This window comes from Pan troglodytes, chromosome 3 (genome assembly GCF_028858775.2).
Source record: "Pan troglodytes isolate AG18354 chromosome 3, NHGRI_mPanTro3-v2.0_pri, whole genome shotgun sequence".
NCBI lineage: Eukaryota > Metazoa > Chordata > Mammalia > Primates > Hominidae > Pan > Pan troglodytes.
Genome location: NC_072401.2, coordinates 172,197,508 through 172,211,271, shown reverse-complemented (window position 1 = coordinate 172,211,271; position 13,764 = coordinate 172,197,508).

Sequence of the window (13,764 nt, the reverse complement as noted above, 5' to 3'; positions counted from 1 at the left end):
GTGTGCCTTAACTTCTCTTGGGTACTATGAATGGTTGGATCATATGATAGGTTCATATTACACTATTTTGAAGTGTACAATTCAGCGGGCTTTATTATATTCAGAATGTTGTATAACTATCACCACTATCAAATTCCAGAATATTTTTATAACCCCAAATAAACCGCTTATCTATTATTAGTCATGCCCTTCCCCCTCCTCCCAGCTCATGGCAACTCCTAACCTACATTCTGTCTGGATTTTCTTGGCTGGATATTTTATATAAATGGAATTTTATTTAGCATAATGTTTTCAAGTTCATCAATATTATAGCATGTTACAGTACTTCAGTATTTTCATAACTGGATAATATCTCATTGTATAAATATACCACATTTCTTTACTCATCCATCACTTGATAGACATTTGGGTTGTTTCCACTTTTTGACTATTATGAATAATTCGGCTATGAACATTCATGTACAAGTGCTTGTGTGGACTTATCCTTTTAGTTCTATTGGGGATACAACTAAGGGTGGAATTATTGGGTCATGTGGCAGCCCTATATTTAATCATTAGGGGAACTTCCAGACTGTTTTTCAAAGTAGTTGCACCAATTTACATTCTCACAAGCATTGCATGAGGTCTCCAATTTCTCAATATCCTTGCCAACAACTGTTACTATCTGTATTTTACTTAACAGCAATCCTAACAGGTATGAAGTGTTATCTCATTGTGGGTTTAATTTGCAATTTCCTAATATAGTCATTTGTATATTTTTGAACAAATATCTATCCAAATCCTCACCCATCTTTAAATTGGCTTATTCATCTGTATACTGTTGAGTTTTAAGGGTCCTTTCCATACTCTGAATATAAGTCACATTAATTATAAGACTTACAAATATTTTCTACTCTTCTGTGGTTTGTCTTTCAACTTTTTGATAGTTTCCTTTGAAGCACAAATGTCTTAATTTTGAATGAGTCCAATTTATCTATTTCTTCTTTCATTGTTTTTGCTTTTGATATAACTAAGAAATCACTGCCTAAGCTAAGGTCATGTAGACATATTCCTATGTTTCTTTCTAAGAATTTTACAGTTTTAACTCTTACACTCAGGCTTTCGTTGATTTTGAGGTTTTTTGTGTGCATATGGTATGAGATAAGGGTCTGACTTCCTTCTTTTTCATGTAAATATAAATTAGTCCCAGTGCTATTTGTTGAAGATACTCTTCTCACGCAATTGAATGGTCTTGGCACCCCCGTTGAAAATCAATTGGCCATAAATGGACGGGATTATTTCTTGACTCTCAAGTCTATTACATTGATATATATGTCTATCCTTATGCCAGTACCACACTGTTTTGATTACTTTACCTTTTCCTTGAAATCAGGAAGTGTGGAACTTCCAACATTGTTCTTCTTTTTAAATTGTTTTGACTATTTTAGATTCCTTGCACTTCTATATGAGTTATAGAATTATAGACTCAGCTTGTCAATATCCACAAAAAAAATTTTTTAAATGAGGTGTAATTTGGAAGGGATTGTGCTCAATCTATAGGTCATTTTGAGGAGTACTGTCATATTAATGTACTTAAGTCTTCCATTCCAAGAACACCGAATGTCTTTTCATTTGTTTTGGTCCTTAATTTTTTTCCACAGTGTTTCACAGTTTTCAGCATACAAGTCTTATACTTTTTTTGTTAAATTTGTTCCAAAGCATTTTCTTCTTTTTTTCTTTTTCTTTTTCTTTTCTTTTCTTTTTTCTTTTTTTTTTTTTGAGACAGAGTCTTGCTCTGTCTCCAGGCTGGAGTGCAGTGGCACGATCTCGGCTCACTGCAACCTCTGCCTCCTGGGTTTAAGTGATTCCCCTGCCTCAGCCTCCCAAGTAGCTGAGACTGCAGGCACGTGCCACTGCGCCCAGCTAATTTTTGTATTTTTAGTAGAGATGGGGTTTCACCATGTTGGCCAGGATGGTCTCGATTTCTTGACTTCGTGATCTGCCTACCTCGACCTCCCAAAGTGCTGGGATTACAGGCATGAGCCACCATGCCCAGCTCATTTTGTTCTTTTTTAATGCTATTACAAATGGAATATTTTAATTCAAATTTCAATTTTTTCCTAATGTATTGAAATAAGAATTTGTGCATTAATATGCGATCGACTTTTGTGTCTTGATCTTGCATCCTGCAAACTTGCTGAATTGTTTATTAGTTCTAACAGTAATTTTACATATTCCTTAAAGTATTCTATACACAAGATCATGTTATGAAGTATTCCTGATACTGTGGAGAAAGTTTTCTTTTTTTTTTTAACCTGACTCCTAATTTATTTTTTTACTTTTATTTTTTTATTATACTTTAAGTTCTAGGGTACATGTGCACAACGTGCAAGTTTGTTACATATGTATACATGTGCCATGTTGGTGTGCTGCACCCATTAACTCGTCGTCATTTACATTAGGTATATCTCCCTTTATCAGTAAACTAACAGTAGATGAGAGCTGTTTACTTAGAAAGATGATTAAGTTTTATTGCGATCAGTAAGTTGATCAACTTGCTTTTAGCACTTTTTACTGTAAGCAAATGATACAGTTTAAAAATATTACACAGTTAAAAAAATTAAATATTAGTATAGTTTTAAAATATTTCTTTATGATACCTGGTTAGATAAGGTTGAAAATGAAAAATATAGTGACATAGTATACCAATAAAATTTTAATAGCAACATAAAAATGATACTTAGGAAAATGTAATATAAAACATTAGGATATAATTACACTGATTAGAGAAGACTGAAATATTATTTAAATGAATGGTCACAAGGACACTTTAATATCAAGAGTACATAATTAAAATGAAGTAAAAAAGTTTAAAATGACCTGAAAAGGGTCTTTCATTATTCTAGAAAATATAGACTCAAAATCCTTCCATTTCCTCATTTAGCTACATAAATCAAGAAAATGAAAGTATTAGGAGCTGAGGTGTTCTGAAAATGTAAATGTTCAGTGAATTTTTCAATGATTAAGGAAACGAAAAAACTTATCTTCTCATTTCTACCTCTAACATATATAAAATAATATATACTGACCAAGAAAATGTCAACATGAAAGTCCTTGGTTTCAGCAGGGGTCGTTTACTGAAGCCTCAGAAATTAAATACATTTATATGAAGATAGGCATTATTTGATTTAGCCCTCATAATTCCCTTTTGAATCTTGCTCTGTGTAACCTATATTCTTACTTGGAAAGACATTGTGGTGAGGAAATTGAGCCAGGAAGGAATTAAGTAGACTCAACCAGTGAGAGGAAGAGCTGAGGTTTGAAGTGACAAAGTTTGACTCCAGCATCTTCACTCACAAGAACTACACTACACTGAGTATGGGTTGTAGACCTAATCACCAATCTTTAGCTTGATGAGTTGAAAACTTGTGAACCAATTTTTGCATGCTGAATGTTTCTGTGAACAGACATACAGTGTCAGGGAGGCATTTTAGCAGGCAGCATGAAGGAAGTATTTGACACCAAAATGTTTTCCCAACTGACATGCTTAAGAGATGGTTGTTTCTTGAAATTCCTTTAACTATCCTGTTAAAGTTTTGGTATTCTTTGTAACAAACAAAACCTGGTAATCACAGAAAAGTTTTTAAAACAAACTATCATAGTGAAAAGAGAAACATGTGTGAGTTGATTTTCATGGTTTCTCCTGCTCTTCAGCACACATCCAACAATGACTGGGATTCCAGTACAGCATTTGCACTCTCAATCCTAACTCTCTTGGTGTTTTCATTCACATTAATACTAATATTATGTTAATACTGATACCATTAACACTAGCATTGTGTTAACATTAACACTATTTACTAACATAATTAATTTTGTAGAAAAGTTTGTGCAGTGTCTTCTTAAATATCCTCCAAAGATTTAAAAAAATTAGTTTATTAATGATGAAATGCCATATTCAAATTGTATTGTTTCCTTTGCTGGATTTTTACAGAAAATGTATTTCTGCTAAGGAATTAAAGGAAATGGGATAAACAAAATTCATAAGAAATAGTAAAAATAGATAGTAAATAAGCTAGAAGCTTATTAAATAGAAATAAAGCCCATAGGATATGTCAAATATAAAGAATGAGTAACAAAGTAGCTGGCAAAATTCAACATATATGTTAAATGTGCATGGTAAGTTAGTAACCTATAAAACATGTTAAAGGTAGGATGAATAAGTAGAAGATAGAATGGAACAAAGAAGAATGTTGACATACAGGAAGAAATGGTAAGACTAAGCTATGATCACGTGACCTCTAAGCTGAGGACAATTTCTTCTAAAACAGGCACACATTAGTTATTCTGAACAGGGACACATTCCAGTTGTATGTGTGCCCTACTCTAGACCCATAAATAAAACTCATGGCTGTTCAGCAGGCTAATTGGCAGGCCAAGCTGTGCCAAGAATTCATGCCTCTGCTTTTCTCTGATAAGCAAATGTAGGTCATTGGCCCAAGGCATTTTTCATATGTGGACTCACTTTCTCCAGCGTCTACTCTAGTTCTTCTAACCACACCATCAGCAAGGAAGGCTGATGGAGCAGAGATACGTGAACATTGCATACTCCAGTATTCAGCTTTCTACCAGCTTGCACTCTATTCTATATGTATTATATTATCCAATTCTTTTTCCTTGCTTTTATTTTTTCAGCGTTTTGTATGATTTCCATTCTTGTTACAAAAGCACTAAAATAGTATAAAAGTTTATGTTCTGTCACAGTTCTCCAAAGAAACGGAACCAATAGAAAATTATATATATACATATATACACACACATATATACGTATATATGTATATATATAATTTTCTATTGGTTCTATGTATGTGTGTATATATATGTGTGTGTATATATATGCTGAGAAGTCCCATAAATTGCTGTCTGGACACTGGAGACTCAGGAAAGCCAGTGATGTAATTTAGTCCAAGTTGAAAGGCCTGAGAACCAAGGATGCTGATGATGTAAATCCTAGACCAAGGGCAAAAGAAGATGAGATCAAATGTCTCAATTCAATACTGAAGTAGAAAATGAAGGGAAGTGACGCTGAAGTTCTCCTTTCTCCACCTTTTATTCTCTTAAGATCCTCAGCCGATTGGATGATGCCAACCACATTGGAATGGGCAATTTGCTTCACTTAGTCCATTGATTCAATTGCCAATCTTATTCCAAAACACCCTCACAGACACCCAGAAGCAACGCTTAATCTGGGCACCTATGGCCCACTCAAGTTGACACACAAAATTAATCATCACAGTTGAAGAAATTTTAATATTTAACAAACTATGTGATTCAGGCAACGTTATATATAAACTTGTTTTGTGATCTCACAGGCTATATATGTTATATATGAACTTCCTGTTTTGCGTTCTCACTGGTAGCTTGCCTGTTGATGTCCTTTGAGGCTACCATTTTATAAAGGAAGCTTCCTACATGATCCAAGTTTGCCTTAATAAAGTTATAAATGGCTTATTGTAGATCAATAAAAAGTCACCACCTGAGAACACAAAATTCGTAAGCTAACAGTCAAAGTGTTTGAATGGCATTGAGCTATTATTACAAATTGAAGAAAGAAGATAATATTAATAACATAAACTATCCCACTTGTATGTTTCAGTGTAAAAAAAGAAAATGAGAGAGGACACTAAAGGCACAAAGAGAGATAGCATTATAGGTTGAAAGCATCATTATGTTTTAGAGTTTTCTTTCTCTCCCATAACTTTCAAAACTTCCTAACTTACGTTTTCATTTTAAAACTTAATATTTGAAATATTTGTCTAGATGGTGTTTTATAAGTGAGCAGTCATTTAGAGGTAAGTTCTGTTGAACCAATGTTACTCTTTAATATTTGGACTGAGGAATTAAGTTTAAAACATAGTTTATTTAGTATATTCACATTACATCTTCCAACCAGATGTCCATCATCTGGGATCATTTTGAATTCTAAGGGAAATCTTATTTCCTCTCATCCCTGACCCTACATTCAAATTTCTTATATTAACTCACCAGCTTCATTAAGAATATTTGACTTTGGATTATTAAGAACTTATCTCAATTAAAATGTAAACATTTCTGGTAATTATTTGCTTCAGTTAAGCCTTTACAGCTCCCAGCGTGGAATTATGAATAGCTCTATCAGACACTTTCTAAGCTTGAAGCTAGTTTGGGCAACACCCATATGAAGAAATAAATCATGTGTTGAAACGAAGAAATCGGAGGACGGGTACATGATGAGGACATTTCAATAAGTGATCTGAGTATGCAAAAACTAAACTAGTTAAAAGTTAAAAATCAGCCTGCAACACATATTTGTGCATGTCCAACCCCTGCTTGTAGACAATTTCCCCTCCAAACAAGCAGAATAGTAATTAATGCAATGAGAGTCCCTGCTAGCTCTCCTCCTGTATTATACTAACCACTCCAATCCTAGCTCTACCTCATATTTCACCTACCATTTTGGGTCCACAATTATCAGACCCCATTCTAGTATCAAAGGCAAAATTCTCAAGTGAAAGTAGCAGGGCAAACTCAGATAACCTGAAAAAGAATGTTTTTTCCAAATTTAGAACACAAAGCTAAAGCTTTATGATTTTTGGTTTATAGAAGCAAGCACACTTCTGTCTAAAAGATCACTGCTATTGAATAGTGAATAGGTAAATATCATATGAACCTACATAATTCATTAAGTTCTAGTCAAGAAGCAAGAGCAATTTGCTGCATGTTAATAAATGTAATTGAGGAAACCATCAAAGTATAATGGATATAAAGAAGACACTCAACTATCCATCATTAGTGAAGCTCCATTATGACAGATAAATAATATTTGGGAAGCAATAACTTAAAAAAAAATTGCACGCTTCTTTTAGGAAAAGCACCATAATGAGTCAATGGACTTTCTCCATTCATTCAGTTAACAAATGTTTACTTAGTTCCAATTGCATTCCAGATTTCAAGTTCACTGCTAGGCACTGGAGATTCATTGGAAATATAGTTCTCATCCTTAATGAGTCTATCTATGTACCTCAAATTTTTCCCACTTATCCTCAAATTTTCATTTTTTTCATTGTTCAATTGGCATTTATTCTATGTTACAGCAGATTTTGTACAACAGAATCTTAAGGAGCAGTAATAAAAGTGCTGTAAGAAAATATGAACTGGTGAAATGATGGGCCCATTGAGGATTATGTTGTTGACTAAAGGAGAAATTATGTTTGATCAGTTTAGAACAATGCTTTTCAAAGTTTAATGTGCTTACCAATTCCATGTGCTCTCTATTGAAATTTAGATTCTAGTTCAGTCTATGGTAGGACAGAGATTGCACATCTAATGAGCTTGGTGATATGGAAACTGCTGGTCCCTGAGCCTTGCTTCTGGTTGGAAAGCTGTAGTCTACAGCATTTTTATATCTTTTGCTAAGACTGACAGCCAATATTAAAACATGGCCATAATTTTATATTATCACATGCTAGCCTCTTCTCCAAATATATACATTCAATAGAATATTAAAATCACTTTCCATGATCTGTATACCCTGCTAGACTGTGGAGAAAATAGAAATGAGAATTCCACCCAACTTATTGAGGAAATAAGAGCCCAGTAAGGAAACCTGAAGTACAAACAAATAACTATATTAAAGTACCATTGCAACAAGATCCAAAAGTGTTATTTATTTATTTATTTTTTTGAGATGGAGTCTCATTCGGTCACCCAGGCAGAAGTGCAGTGGCATGATCTTGGCTCACTGCATCCTCACCTCCCTGGTTCAAGCAATTCCCCTGCCTCAGCCTCCTGAGTAGCTGGGATTACAGGTGCACACCACCACACCTGGCTAATTTTTTTTTTTTTTTTTTTTTTTTGTATTTTTAGCAGAGACAAGGTTTCACCATGTTGGCCAGACTGGTCTTGAACTCCTGACCTCAGGCAATCCGCCCACTTTGGCATCCCAAAATGCTGGGATTAAAGGCATGAGCCACCATGCCCACTTTATTTTATTATTCAATCCCGACCCTTCTTATCTTGCTTTAAGAAAATTTATGAATTTTCTAGGTCTGCCTAGCAGCAGGTGATCAGAACAGTAAGGAAAGAGAAAAGTTGAAACTAGACTGAGAGAAGAAACTGTAGGGGAGGAAAAATAATTTTCTCTCTACCCTTTTGGTTCTTAGTTGGAACAGGCCTTTGAAACAAAAGACAGATTAACAAAATTAAAGAAAACAAGTTTAATAACACATATATCATATATATGTATGGGAGATAATTGGAAAATGAATAAATCTGAAAGTAATGGCTTTGAATTCAGGCCTAAATACCAACTTCAACTGAAGCAAAGAAAAAAAGGATGTTGAGATGACCAGGAAAAGGACAAACAAAGGTGAGGTTTGTTATGCAGATTTAAGTCTGTGCCTTCTCCGTTAATAAGATGTTCCAGTGATTTAGAATCTTATTTTCTTCCTGGTACAGAAAGAGAGAGAGAGAGACATTTACAAGTGGTGATTTCCTTTATAGATGTAAATTTCCCTTACCAAATGGTAACTTCTACTGTTGTTCTACGCAAACTTCTCCTGGGATTGCAGTCTCTCAAAATAGCTCAAAATAATCCTTATGCCAAAGAGATGTAACTGAGTACCCCCATTTTTGTAAGATATATTTTTTTCACTCTTGTTTTTTCTGCCTTTTCCCCTGTTCCCCACTTTCTGCTTAGCTTTTTAGAAATATAATTATAACATTTTACCTTCCCTTCACTAGACACTCCTACAGGGCAAGCTTATCTAACTGAGTGCTTACTTGACAGCCTCAGAGCAGAACTCTCTCTCAGGAGATTGCCTCAAGAGACCATAGTCAATGTCCAATCAAAAGTACAACTTAGTTCTGCCTGCAATGGTGCCAACTCAGCCACCTGGTAAATAAGGCACCAAAGTGAGTCACAGGGACTCCCACCTGTGTTTCCCTCCTCTGCATGCCATTCATGCCAAGTCCTCTTTTAAAGCACCTGCTTTCTCTCCAAAAGCAAAGAGATACCCTTAAAGCAGGAGCCTATATTTCTTCCCCTAAGCTAACTTTGACATAAAACATCATTTTCTTTAGACCAGATCTCACTCTTGTTAGTTGAACTCTTCAAGTGATGAGCAACTGAACCTGCATTATGGTCACAGTTTTGGTGGCCACTCTGGGTGAATCCAAGCCTGACAGCCAATTTTCACTTTGGGTGAGTCATGGGGTCACCTCTGAGCACCAGCTGCTAGTGGCTAGTGGACCCCGTAAAATGAACATTAGAGAACTCCCAAGCAGCTTCCAAAAACACTTTTGTTCTGGGGAACCTGCTTTTCCTCTCCTGGCACAATGTCTGCTACCTCCAGCATTTCACTGGTAAAAAGAAAGTGAACTCTGAAGAAGCCAGCAAGCTTTGGTACTGAATAAACAGGTTGGAGTGCAACTGACCACCCTATGCCTCTTTTCAGGTATCACTGGGGCCCTGCTCTATTTAGACTTGGCCACTAGTAACACTATTTGAGCATTTCATGCATTTGTATTTTTTGTATGTGTGGCACTATAGGAGCTTTGCTCAGCTCAGACTCAGCTGTATATGGAGCCATTTGAAACTGGGGCAGGGGATTCAGGACTCCACCCAGCCCCTTGACTGGAAGCATGCTGCTAATTTGGAAGCATGCTGCTAATTTTGTCTTATTATTCTTTTAGCTTATCACAATCCTTAAAAACCTCTGAACTAGACAATATTGCATTGCCTTTAATAAAAACGATATTTTCATATCTTCTCATAACCTTTTACCAAAAACACACTCAACTTTCCTTATACACCAATTACACATTTACAACGTTAACTAAATTACATATTTAATATGTTACACATTTATAATTATACATTTACAATGTTAACTTTCAGCAATTACACATTTACAAGGTTGACTCTCAGCAACTTTTATTTTTGGTGAAAAACCTGGTAAGTAAGCAATTTTAACCTGTATCTGATTGTAGAGCACAGGACAAAGACAGAACTGCAGACAATATCTGACTCTTCCCAGCCTACCCAGGGGACCTGGCTAACTTCATATGTCACTAGGACTTACCTAGAATCTAATGGCTGTAAAACAGACAAGTCACATAATTATTATAAGTCATAAAGGCAGTTTATGACCTTAAAGCATCTAGCAAACAGTATCAGTCCTGCCTAATTTAGACCAAATGTCTGAATTTTGGAGATGGTATTTTCATTTTACTTTACTGATAATCTTTAACTGCCTTTATTTTTCAAAGATGATTGGTGTCACATGAGCTAAAGGCTTTAAAGTTTCTAATTATCTGATAATATGTTTGATTTAAATGCTTATTATTTTTAAGCCAAATAATTAGAGCTCTTTTATATAAACCTCATACACTATATATATGTGTGCGTGTGTATATATATATATATATATATATATATATATATATACACACGCACACATATATACAAACAAAAGCAGATTTGGTAGTTTTAAGATTTTTCATGTGTCGGTTTTTAAGTTTCTCTTTCTCATTTTCGATTATCAGTCTTTTAATTACCTGTTCTCTGTCCGGATTGTCAGCTAGGGAGCTCTAAATTTTTATTACTAAAAGGCCAACTCTTAGGTGAAACAAGATAGAGAATTCATATTTTACCCAAACCAAGCAAAAATAGTGTGAATAACATTTCAGTTAAGATGGCCAGAAAAAGCAGACACTCTTACACAGGTAGATTGTCTTAAAGATGTAAGTTAATTAAATTACTGGCATTAAATTACTGGTGGAGCATTTTAAGGAACAAAACTAGGAAAGCATGCAGTTTCTAGGGCCTAATAAGCAGGTATAGCTGAAAGGCGAAACAGATCCCCCAAATTAAGGATCCCATATTTACACCTCTCAAAAGAGGTGAAGACCATGGGACCAGAGAGTATAATGTTTTTACCATGTATTTTACTGCAAGGACATTCTCCTGAGGCTGGTGGGCAACCCAAAGCCAATGAGCCCATTTTATAATTAGCATTGCTAATTTTTTTGTTTTTCAGAGTCCAGAAACCTTTTCTGTTTTGACCTATTTACAGCTTTTAACAGTTGGATAAAGTACACTTCTGTGAGCAAAATTTTGAGCATATTACTTTCTTTCTACCTGATTTCTCAAAAATTTGAAAGCTATTTGTAAATATACTTAATTTAATCTGTCTCTTTCATAACAGGACATAATTAGAAACACTGGATTTTTTTACCAATGCTTTGACTGGAATAGCATGCTTTCAGATACAAACAGACTACTCTAAGGGATCAAGATGAACTTTTAGAGTCAATAAAAGCCCCTTGGAAAAACTGGCTTCATATCTTATCTACACAGTCCCTATACAGGGCTCATGACCTGTGGTAAGTAAAGAATGTCACTTTCCAACAAACCTAGGAGCCACAAGTTATCTTGGGACCTTGAGAGGAGAGGAATTCACTTAATCCATACAGGTATTGGTAGGCACAAATAAATTCATGGCTGGGCTTGAGGCTTTAAATAGTCTAATCCATAATTCCTTATAAATAGGAATTCCGGCAAAGCCAATTTTAAAGGGATCCTATATGGTAGATAACTATTTTTTTCTGCACTTCATGAAAATAATCAGGCCAAGCATCATAAGACTAAAACTTATTTTGCAAATAAATTTGTCCTACTATGAGTTGTTTTTAGTAAAAACAGGCTACAGAAAGAAAACCTATGTTTCTGAAAAATACTACAGTATACCTGTTGTTAGATTCTAGTCTTGTTCATTGTACTTAAATTTTTATTATTTTCTGCAATTTGGACTAAATCTTTAATTCTTTCTTTGCTACAAGTCTCTAATGCATTTGAATCTTTCTTCCATTTTTCTAATTTGGAATCAATGAAATTATTACTACCTTATTTCTTGTAATACAGGTGAGAAAAACATGTCAGACTACCACTGCCTCCCTCAAAGCACTAATGATGCTTTGAGTCCAACATTTGGATAAATTGTGCCAAACATTAACCTTTGTTTTTCTTCTAGTTCCATAAAAATACATCTTATTAAAAATTTTATGTTTATCACATACAGAGGCCCACCCCATCTGTAACACAACCTCCTAGATTGGAAACAGCTATTGATTCATACTCAAGAACTGGACAGAGGTTATGACCACCTTCATGAACATTCATAGCTCCTCCTGTAACCTACTAAATACATATTTAATCAACCTGTCATCAAATCTTCATAGGAGGTCCAGTTACAACTGGCATTGGGGAACCTGCATGATATTTAAGACTAACTGCAATGTATACTTCCTAGGTAATTTGGGAAATGTCTTCATACCCCTGTGAGACATATGCCAACAAATCAAAGCTTTGTCTTCACCCCATATTGTCACTAGATCAATGATTAGAATCCTGGTTTGGGTCAGGATCATCCTGGTGGTGAATGCTACTTGTAACTTTGGCTCTGGTTGCAAGAACAGGCATATTTCTCTGCTGTAGATTTTACTGCTGTTGCACCCTCTATATGAGAATGCAAAACAGGCTTTCCCAGAAATTTTCCAGACCTCATACCATCATTATCCAACAAATATCATTTTTAAGTCCTCGTACTTATGAATATTTCCAACTCCAAATAGATCAGTTTCATACTGATATCCAATAACTATGCCCCCTTTCAGCAGGAAGTAGCCAGAATATATATGGTACCCAAATCTCATAGAAATGGCATAAAACTTGACAGTGGGGAATTATAACCGAGTACCCCCATTTTCCAAGCAATAGTTTAGCCTTTTTCTCTTTTATCTTCTCTTTCTCAGATCCCCACTTCCTAATTAGCTCTTTAGACATGCAGTTATAACATTTTACCTTCCCTTCACGAGACACTCCCTACAAGGCAAGCTTATCTAACTGTGTGCTTACTTAAAAGCTCCAGAGCAGAATGCTCTCCTACCAGGAGATTGCCTCAAGAGATGATAATCAGTTTACAACCAAAAGTATAACATAGTTCTGCCCACATTGGTGCCACCTTTACCACCCAGGAGATAAAGCACTAAAGTGTGTCACACAGACTCCCACCTGAATTTTTCTCCCTGTATGCCATTCATGCCAAGTGTCCTTTTTAAAGTGCCTACTTTCTGCTCCAAAACTAAAGCAGTACCCTTAAGGCAGGAGCCCGTAATCCTTCCCCTAAGCTAACTTTGGAATCAAAGTCACTTTCTTCATACCAGACTTTGCTCTCATTAATTGGACTCTGTAAGTGGTGAATGACTGAACCTACATTTTGGTTACAGAGACATATTTTGAGGTGGCATATTCTAGTCTCCTGCAGTTATAAATCAGGGTAGCATGTCCTGAACCCCATTACTACATTAATTTACACACTAGAGAACTTTTTCAAAGTGGACAGGTAAGTGGGAAAAAGAGTTATGCCACACAATGAAAATTAAAGATTTTTAACAGGAGGGCAGTAGGCAAAAAGAGATCCTAGAATTCTGGTGGAGCAGTTACCTTAGGAGAAAACCTCTAGACAAAAATAGGTGGGTAAAGAAAACTATCAATGGATCAATAGCAAATTTGGGGCAATTTGAAATACCCAATGATGCAATTTTCACATTGACAGCTCCTTAAGGAATTTATATATGGTCTTGAGGAAAGAAAACAACTTTTATCTGAGAAATATGAGCTCTTTCAAATTATCAGGCCCAGAAAGGCATTAAAATAAGACAGCAATCACCGCATACCTCCCCGTT